Here is a 9,612-nt window from a genome sequence, read left to right as displayed (position 1 = left end):
CCGGGCCCAGACCAGAGTGTGCAGATATCATTATATATATCATCATGGATGGATGGATGAAAGGGGCATGTACGCTGGTCACTATATTGAAAGGGGGCATGTACGCTTGTCACTACATTGAAAGGGGGCATGTACGCTGGTCACTGCATTGAAAGGGGGCATGTACGCTGGTCACTGCATTGAAAGGGGGCATGTACGCTGGTCACTGCATTGAAAGGGGGCCTGTACCCTTGTCACTGCATTGAAAGGGGGCCTGTACCCTTGTCACTGCATTGAAAGGGGGCCTGTACCCTTGTCACTGCACTGAAAGGGGGCCTGTACGCTGGTCACTACATTGAAAGGGGGCATGTACGCTGTTCACTGCATTGAAAGGGGGCATGTATGCTGGTCACTACATTGAAATAGGGCATGTACGCTGGTCACTGCATTGAAAGGGGACATGTACGCTGGTCACTACATTGAAATGGGGCCTGTATGCTTGTCACTGCATTGAAAGGGGACATGTACGCTGGTCACTGCATTGAAAGGGGGCACGCTGGTCACTGCATTGAAAGGGGGCATGTACGCTGGTCACTACATTGAAAGGGGGCATGTACGCTGGTCACTGGATTAAAAGGGGGCATGTACGCTGGTCACTGCATTGAAAGGGGGCATGTACGCTGGTCACTGCATTGAAAGGGGGCATGTACGCTGGTCACTACATTGAAAGGGGGCATGTACGCTGGTCACTACATTGAAAGGGGGCATGTACGCTGGTCACTACATTGAAAGGGGGCCTGTACTGTGGGATTAGTGCTAGGGGGCCTGTACTGTGGGGTTTGTGCTAGGGGGCCTGTACTGTGGGGTTTGTGCTAGGGGGTCTGTACTGTGGGATTAGTGCTAGGGGGTCTGTACTGTGGGATTAGTGCTAGGGGGCCTGTACTGTGGGGTTTGTGCTAGGGGGTCTGTACTGTGGGATTAGTGCTAGGGGGCCTGTACTGTGGGATTAGTGCTAGGGGGCCTGTACTGTGGGGTTTGTGCTGGGGGCCTGTACTGTGGGGTTTGTGCTAGGGGGCCTGTACTGTGGGGTTTGTGCTAGGGGGCCTGTACTGTGGGGTTTGTGCTAGGGGGCCTGTACTGTGGGGTTTGTGCTAGGGGGTCTGTACTGTGGGGTTTGTGCTAGGGGGTCTGTACTGTGGGGTTTGTGCTAGGGGGTCTCTACTGTGGGGTTTGTGCTAGGGGGTCTGTACTGTGGGATTAGTGCTAGGAGGTCTGTACTGTGGGGTTTGTGCTAGGAGGTCTGTACTGTGGGGTTTGTGCTAGGGGGTCTGTACTGTGGGGTTTGTGCTAGGGGGTCTGTACTGTGGGGTTTGTGCTAGGGGGTCTGTACTGTGGGGTTTGTGCTAGGGGGTCTGTACTGTGGGGTTTGTGCCACTCTCAGTCAGTGTATCCCATAATAGGGTGTCTCTCACAGTATATCCCATAATAGGGCCCCTGCTCCCTATTGGATATACTAGTACTGAGAGACCCCTTAATATATGTGATACATTGTGAGAATTTGTTCACGCAAGCAAAATACAGGGGACAAAATGGGTGGAGTCGATAAGGGGTGGGGCTTCTGAGAAATGGGAGGGGTCAAAATAGAAGGGCGGGGTCTTGCGCCCCCCCATCTTAAAACTTCACCAGCCGCCACTGCTGCTGAGCGCGCTCAATTGTCTTATACTGAAGAGCTGAGGACTGTGCTTTTTAGCACAACGGGATTGATTGCCCTTGGCGTATATTAATATCCAAAAGTGCACTTATTAGCACAACTGAGTTATTTGTGCATCAAGTGTACATTAATTTCCAAAACAGAGGGCGAGCCAAGGTAATTTAAGGAGCCAACTGAGTTTTCTTTACAGTTGACTGAGAGGGGGAAGATGAATTTGGGTCCAATACAACAAAAAGGCCAGCCGTTTGGTAAGACAAACTTTATTTCAGCTTTTGAAATTTTTTGTTGCCTTGAGACCAGGATTTGCTTTCTCTGTCTGCTGTGTAAGGTAAACTCCGCTCAGCAAAATAACTTTCTTTTGCATTCTTCTCTTTTTGTATAAGTACGGGGTTTATTTTGTGTTTTTAATATTTGTAATTTGGGGTGGGTGTATTGATTAGGGGAAAAACCTATAGTGTTGTCCTCAGTAGGTTCCCAGTGAATATAGCCTAAAGTGCTTTTTTTTTTTTTTTTCTTGTACGGGGGCTGCAGCATATGTTAAACGTTTTTGTCAGTGTTTTACTATAAAGTGGGTTTTGTATGGAGCAATGTTAGTTTCTTAACCACTTAAGCCCCAGCCCTATTTCGGACACTTTTTGTTCACAAGTTAAAAACAATATTTTTTCCTAGAAAACTACTTAGAATCCCCAAACATTATATATATTTTTTTAGCAAAGACTCTTGAGAATAAAATGTCGGTCATTGCAATATTTTTTGTCACGCGGTATTTGCGCAGCAGTCTTCAAAAAGCCATTTTTTTGGAAAAATTTTGAAAAATCACATTTCACTGCATTTAAAAAATACTAAACAATAAAGTCAGCCCATTTTTTTGTATATTGTGAAAGATGATGTCACGCCGAGTAAATAGATACCCAACATGTTATGGTTTAAAATTGCGCCCCCCCGTGGGATGGCGACAAACTACGGTCAATAGAGATCTTAATAGGCGACGCTTTAAATTTATTTAACGGTTACCAGTTTAGAGGTAGAGTGTATCTTTTTTTTTTAAAATTATTGCCCACGCTCTGGCGATCGCGGCGATACCTCACATGTGTGGTTTGAACATCGATTTCATTCGCGGCTCGACTTCCGTATACTTTTTTTTTGTGCGCGAGCTAACGGTGACGGAGGCGGCTAAATTTTTATTTTTTTTTCCTATTTATTTATTTATTTTTTTTAACTTTATTACAGTTTTTTTTAAAAAAAAATCTGATCACTTTTATTGCTGTCACAAGCAATGTAAACATCCCTTGTGACACCAATATGTAGTGACAGGTACTCTTTATGGAGGGATCGAGGGTCTAAAAGACCCTAGACCCCTCCACTACACTTCCATGTATGCAAGACGCCGAAAACGGCGTTTTTGCATTCAGCCATTTTGTAAATTTGCCGCTTTTTGCAGCACAGTAACCCGGAAGTGACGTCATGGACGCCGCCTCCGTGTTACGTCATCGGAGACCCTATCGAAGCCGTTTCAGGCATTGATCGGGACTCCATCCAGCCGGCGGACGTGCCGGTTGGGTGCTCGGGGCTCCCGGTGGGACGGGAGCCCCGAGCAAAGTCACGGAAGGCGGCGGGAGGGGGGGGACATCCCCTCTCGCTCACCCGGGTAACGCTCGAGCGGCTCCCGAGCCGCATCGGACGATACCGACGGAAAGCCGACCATTGGCTGTTAACCACGGTACCGGGATGGTGCCTCTAGCTAGAGGCATCACCCCGGTATACCCCCGCAAAGTCTGCCGACGTAGATCTACGTCGATATGCGGTAAGTGGTTAATAATAGAATATTGGTCCATGTGGAGTTTGGCGGTATAGTAGTACACCGGGCTGAACTATTCTATTGTTAGACTGAAGCCCCGTACACACGTACCGATGGTCGGCTTACAAATGTTCCTCTTTTCTCCCCGGGATGTCGGTGTCTGCTGAAAAGTGCAAAGACAGCACAAGGACAGCACAAGAATTTTGTCCGCCGACTGCAGAAGTGATGTCATGTAATGGTTAACTTTCCCTGTGTTTTCTATTTTCTGAGCATGCCCAGTCTTGCAAATCTGCGGTCTGTCGGCCGAATTGTGTACTGACAGGCGAACAATCGTCCGTTCTGGTGTCAGCATACAAATATTTTCATGTTTGCACGAAAGACTTTTGTCCGCGGATTGTGCGCAGACATCTGTCGGAGGCACCATACTAACACGCGTACAATCGGCAGATCCTTCGTCCACCGACGTTTGTATGCCGACGATCGGTACGTGTGTACGGGCCTTTAGATTCATCCCTGAATGGAAATTGTTCAGTTATAGCAAAATTGATCCGGTTTTGTTTGTTTTTTGCACAGAATTTTTTTTTTTTGTCCTATTGTTCATTAATTTTATTTATTTTTAGTTTTATTGTTTGATTACTTTTTATTTATTTTTTTATTCTGAATTTATAGTATAATCTTTATATATTGATGTCATAAATTAGGTTATTTTTCTCCTAATTATGTTCTCCTGACCCAATGTCTAATACTCTTTTGTAATAATATTTTACTTTGAATTATTTATTCATTTTGGTATATTTTCATATACATTTATGCCATTAAGTGAGGTCACCGTTTCTCTTTATTTTTAAAGTCTTTTGGTCCTTCTATCATTCTGACTCTTTTATTCTGCCTTATTTCTATCTCCACTCGCTCCTTTCCCATATCTATATGTCACGATTGACCACGCCCATGGCGACTAGCTAACCGAGACGTGGTTTCGTGACTGGGGAGTATAACGGAATAAGGGAAATTCCTACTGAGTAATAAGACTGGCTGTGACACTTTCACAGCCCGCACTGCCTTTGGCCACCACTAGAGGGAGACTCCACTCCAATCCAGCTGGCTGACCACACACAGTCAGATGCAAATCTTACATACAATCTGGTGCACTGTAAGGGTTGGGGAGCAGTCTAGCAATTATCACACACTACTAGGATTCCTCCAGCTATCCTACAAGCTAGAACCCCAGTGTTAATCACTCCTCCCACTGTCCACACACCCACACACCATAAACGATAGCCTGCCACCACCCAACAGTTTGTCCGCAGACTGGTCTGCTGGGCCACCACACACACACACAGATCTCTGTCTAGTTTACAATCTGCATGCAATCTGCAAACACACAGTGCAATTGCATACAGATTGGCATGTAGCTTAGACCAAGCAATTAGACACTAAAATGCAAAAATCTCTTCAGAGATATGAGTCCTAGCTTAGTACACAGAAGTCACTTATTAATTTTACAATTCAATACCCCGAAAGTGGGCAGTGCATAAGAAATATATACAAAGCAAAAGGAGTTACAAAAAATTAAAAAAAGAGATAAAAGACACACAATTGGCAATTTGCTATGAAAATAAAAAGGAATAAAAACAGAAATAAACTTTATCGAAGCTTATCCCTAGGTAGAAGCATACCGAAAACCGTGTGGGGACTCCCCAGTTTAGAACTAGCTTCATGGAAGAACAATGTCCATATCTTAGGTTCCCCAATTTATTGGAATATGAATGTGGGCTGGACTTTAGCCCTTGGCCAATCAACCCCACGGGGTTGTCCCCGTCCCAGCCCACAGGAGGTTTCGTGTTCTGAATTGACCAGAGTCGAATTGACCCAGAACGGCGTTGACCGCTGAGTCAGGTATAGGAATTCTGACACCAGCGCATCGGTCTGATTGCGACTGTACCAAACACCGCTTGCCTGCCACAATCAGGCGCCATATAACGGTTTTGTGCGTTTCTCTAGGATTCTACACACGCTACAGACACAGATTTACATGTACATGTAGCCCAACACGTGAACCTTAAGCAGGAATTATTTTCATCTCTCTGCCACAAATATTTCACCAATTTTTAAAGATAAAACACATTCCTTTGATCTGATGATACCAATCAAAGCTTGCAGACTGTTTGGAGCCTAGGATCGTCCCCTGCGGATCCCCGCAGCCAAGATGACCAGCAGTTCTCTTTGCGGCTTCAGGAAGGTGACAACTTTTGTTCACTTGCATGGGAGACTTGGTGTCACCTCCATCCCAGAGACCAGTTCTGTCCTTTTCAAATGCTAATAAAAGGACATATGTGTATGACTGAGTACTGAATACTACAATTCTTAATAACCCAAAATGACACTACATCTACAATTATACTATTTCTACAGATCACTTCATATCTCGCTAAGGCAAAGCTACCCTATTCTTACATTTATGTTACACTTATCAGGAGGGGTGTCATTCCTTTGAATGTCCGCGTGGCGTCCTGACGTTTCTCGCCAGGACGCAACGGGAGGAGTTTTCATAGTAACCCTCTCTGCAATGGGCGGATGAGCTCTTTTAAACCAGGGATTTACAAACGTTGTGTGAGTCAAGGGGAATTGTGACTAGAAACAAAAATCGTATGGATTGCATAAGGGCACTAAGGGGCTTTGATTCCGCCGTCCCTATGCTATATTCATCTCTGGGGAATCTTGTGTCAGAAACAGCTGTGGTGAGACTGTTCATGTTAGTTCACCGATAAAATCACCCCCACAGTATACACCTACCCCTGGCCCCGGTACTTATTCAGTTCGGGTGCAAAATTATGAGAGTGCTCCTACTGCAAATAGAGAAAGGACACAGGGAGAAAGGGTGGGGTGGCATGTCCCTTTTACATTCTCAGAAATCAGTAACATCCTGGTCGAACTGCCTGACAATAGGACGAATCCGCGGGGGTTTACAAGAATTTTCGGTCAGAACCAATTCAGTTACGGCCTGAGCGGAACAGATTGTGCTCAGATTCTAAAAGCTCAGATAGGAGATGAAATGGCGGATGTTATCATGTCTTGTTGTAATATTACCATTCATAAACAGACAACATCTCGAGGGTAGGAATTTTGTAAGGCCCTCCTGGGAAAGCTTCCAGACCTGTACGGTGCAACCTCTGCCACAGATGTGATGAAACTGAATCAGAACACTGGGGAGGAATGTGCTCGTTTCTGGCGTCGCCTGAAACAAGCTGCATTAGACGCAGACCTGGAAGTTGGTCCCGATGTACCATAAGAAGGTGGGAGGCTCACTGCCATTCATCTCATGCTAAGAGCTACATTTTTTAAAAGGGATCCATACGAAAATTAGAGACCGGTTATTATTAGCCAGGCCCGAATTCAATGAGATGTCTATGCCTGCCATCCTATCCACTCTTTCCGCTATAGAGAGAGAGGTGGATTGAAGAAGCAGGATAAGAAATCTAAGGTTTTTCGTTTCTCAAGTCCCTTACCTAGAGCGAACGGCAGAGTGAATGAGACGAGGGTTTAGAGATAACACCCAACGCAGAAAATCACAGGTTTGCTATGGATGTGGAAAGGCAGGCCATTTGAGATGCAATTGCCTGGACGAATGAGCTGGTCCACGGGGTGAGTGCCAATTTATACCGGACGATCCAGAAACTCCTGTTGTAGGAATGACTAGCGACGGCTATGATTTATCATAGGACGTTAATAAACCGTTGTCAGCCCACATCAACTTATTTATTGAGAAACTAAAATATCTCCACCCTTGCTTCATTGACACTGGTGCAACCAAAACCATTTTGAGAACTAAAGATCTTAGAGGCAAGGTTCGCTTCTCGGAAGAAATAACACCAACCGTAGGTCTCATGGGTCAGAGAGAGTCTTTGCAAACAACTGTTCCTCTCCATTGTAGGCTAGGACAGCACACAGAAGCCGTTAGGTCTGTACTGGTATCGGATGATGTTCCCATTATTTGTTAGGAGCTGATATTTTATCATAAATACAGTCTTCATTGAGTACACTCCAGCAGGTATTGGGGTTAGCAGTGCACTGTCTGACGAACGCTTATGTATGATGGCAGCGCTACCATATCTAATAGAACCTGAGTGTTTTCTTGAGTTGGATGTGCTGGTGGAGGTGGATCTGAAAGTCTGGGCGATTGATAAGTACAATGTGCGCCTTCTGCCAGTTCCGCAAACAATGGTTAACATCAAGCCAGGGAGAGTTTTGCCCCAATTACCACAATACCGCTTGAGTGTGGCTCAGATGGATAGTCTCAAGATCCAAAGAGACCAATATCTACAGATAAAGGTCCTCACACCAACCAAATCTCCCTGTAACACTCCATTATTTCCAGTGGCTAAAAGGACAGCTAAAGGCCAGGAAACAACATACCGATTGGTACATGATTGTAGAGGTTTTAAAAAAAGAACATTTTTAGTGATTCTCTTCTGGTGCCTATCCTGCACACTTCATACTTTAGAATCCTTACCACCAAATGCAATGTTTTTCAGTGTCATTGATCTAACTAATGCATTTTTCTCGGTACCACTGAACCCCCAGTGCCAGTACCTTTTTGCTTTTTTATTCCAGAGTCAACAACTAACTTGGACACGTCTCCCTCAGGGCTCAGTGACTAGTCCCTCAGAATACAGTTGCAAACTTAAGCTCGTGTTAGATCGGTGGACCCCAGTGGATCCAGGGGTGGTACTGCTGCAGTATGTGGATGATTTGCTGTTTTGTTGTCCCACGATGGAGGTTTGTTTTCAACATACTGTATCATTGCTTAACCACCTGGCGTCTATGGGTAATAAGGCTAGCAAGAAAAATTTACAGTTCTGCAAGGAGAAGGGTATCTTTTTAGGACATTGCATATATTTAAGGGTACCAGACATCTAACCACCCAGAGAGTAGAGACCTTGAAAGACATCCAGAGACCTCAGAACACTCATCAATTGAGACCCTTCTCGGACTTGTCAATTACTGCAGAGACTGGGTCCCTAACATATCATCCAAACTGGGACCCCTTTACGAATTAACATCACAAACACCTTTCCAATTGTCTGATGACAACTGATCAATCCTACAGGATATGACCCAGGAACTCTCCAATGCACCTGCTTTAAGTCTGCCCAACTAGACCTCCCCTTTTATGTATTTTTCCATTAAAACAAGGACCATGCAACTGGAGTATTGACCCAACTACACGGGTCTAGGTACCGACCCATCATGTACCTGTCAGTTGCCCTAGATCCAGTCATCCGAGGCTCACCGGAATGTGTACGAGCTGTGGCCGTCTGCACTGTATTGTTACAGAAAGTAGGTGACATAGTTTTGGACTCCCCATTGACCATCTATACTACCAATTCAGTGCAGGAAATCCTAAATCATGCCCAGACAAAACGCCTTTCTGCTGCAAGATTGACTAAGTACGAAGTGGCTCTCCTACTACCTAATAACCTGACTCTAAGACGATGCACTATTTTGAACCCAGCATCTCTTCTTCCTGTTATTAAGGAGGAAGAGGTGGGAGATAATGGTGTGAAAAATGACAATTCTCAAAACTTTGAAGCTAACAATACTAATCTCTCGACCTCTATCCAATTTTCCAACATAGTAGGACAACATGTTGAGCAGTAAAATGACTGCCTTTCTTTGAAGGAATGGGAATCAGCGGCTGTCAATCCGGTGAAGGGGTGAAGGAGACTCCCATCCCAGATGCTAAGAACCTTTTTGTCGATGGTTCCAGGTATTTCACCTCGGATGGTAAGCCACACACAGGTTATGCAGTGACTATAGCTAGTGAAGTTGTGGAGAAGGGTTCATTGAGTTCCCATATGTCTGCACAAGAAGCTGAGCTGTGGGCACTAGCAAGGGCCTTTGAGATCCATAAAGATCAGAGGATCAACATCTATACAGACTCGGGGTATGCTTTTGGGGTGGCACATGATTTTTCCTATCTGGAAGGCAAGAGGGTTTTTCGCTAGTTCGGGGAAGCCAGTGAAACATGTGAAGTTGATTGATAGGCTGTTCATGGCCTTCTGCCTTCCACACTAGATAGCCATTCTGAAAGTGAAGGCCCATACTACTGATAAGACTATGGAGG

The sequence above is a fragment of the Pelophylax lessonae genome (assembly GCF_965119305.1).
Source record: "Pelophylax lessonae genome assembly, chromosome: 7".
NCBI lineage: Eukaryota > Metazoa > Chordata > Amphibia > Anura > Ranidae > Pelophylax > Pelophylax lessonae.
This window is presented reverse-complemented; position numbering follows the sequence as displayed.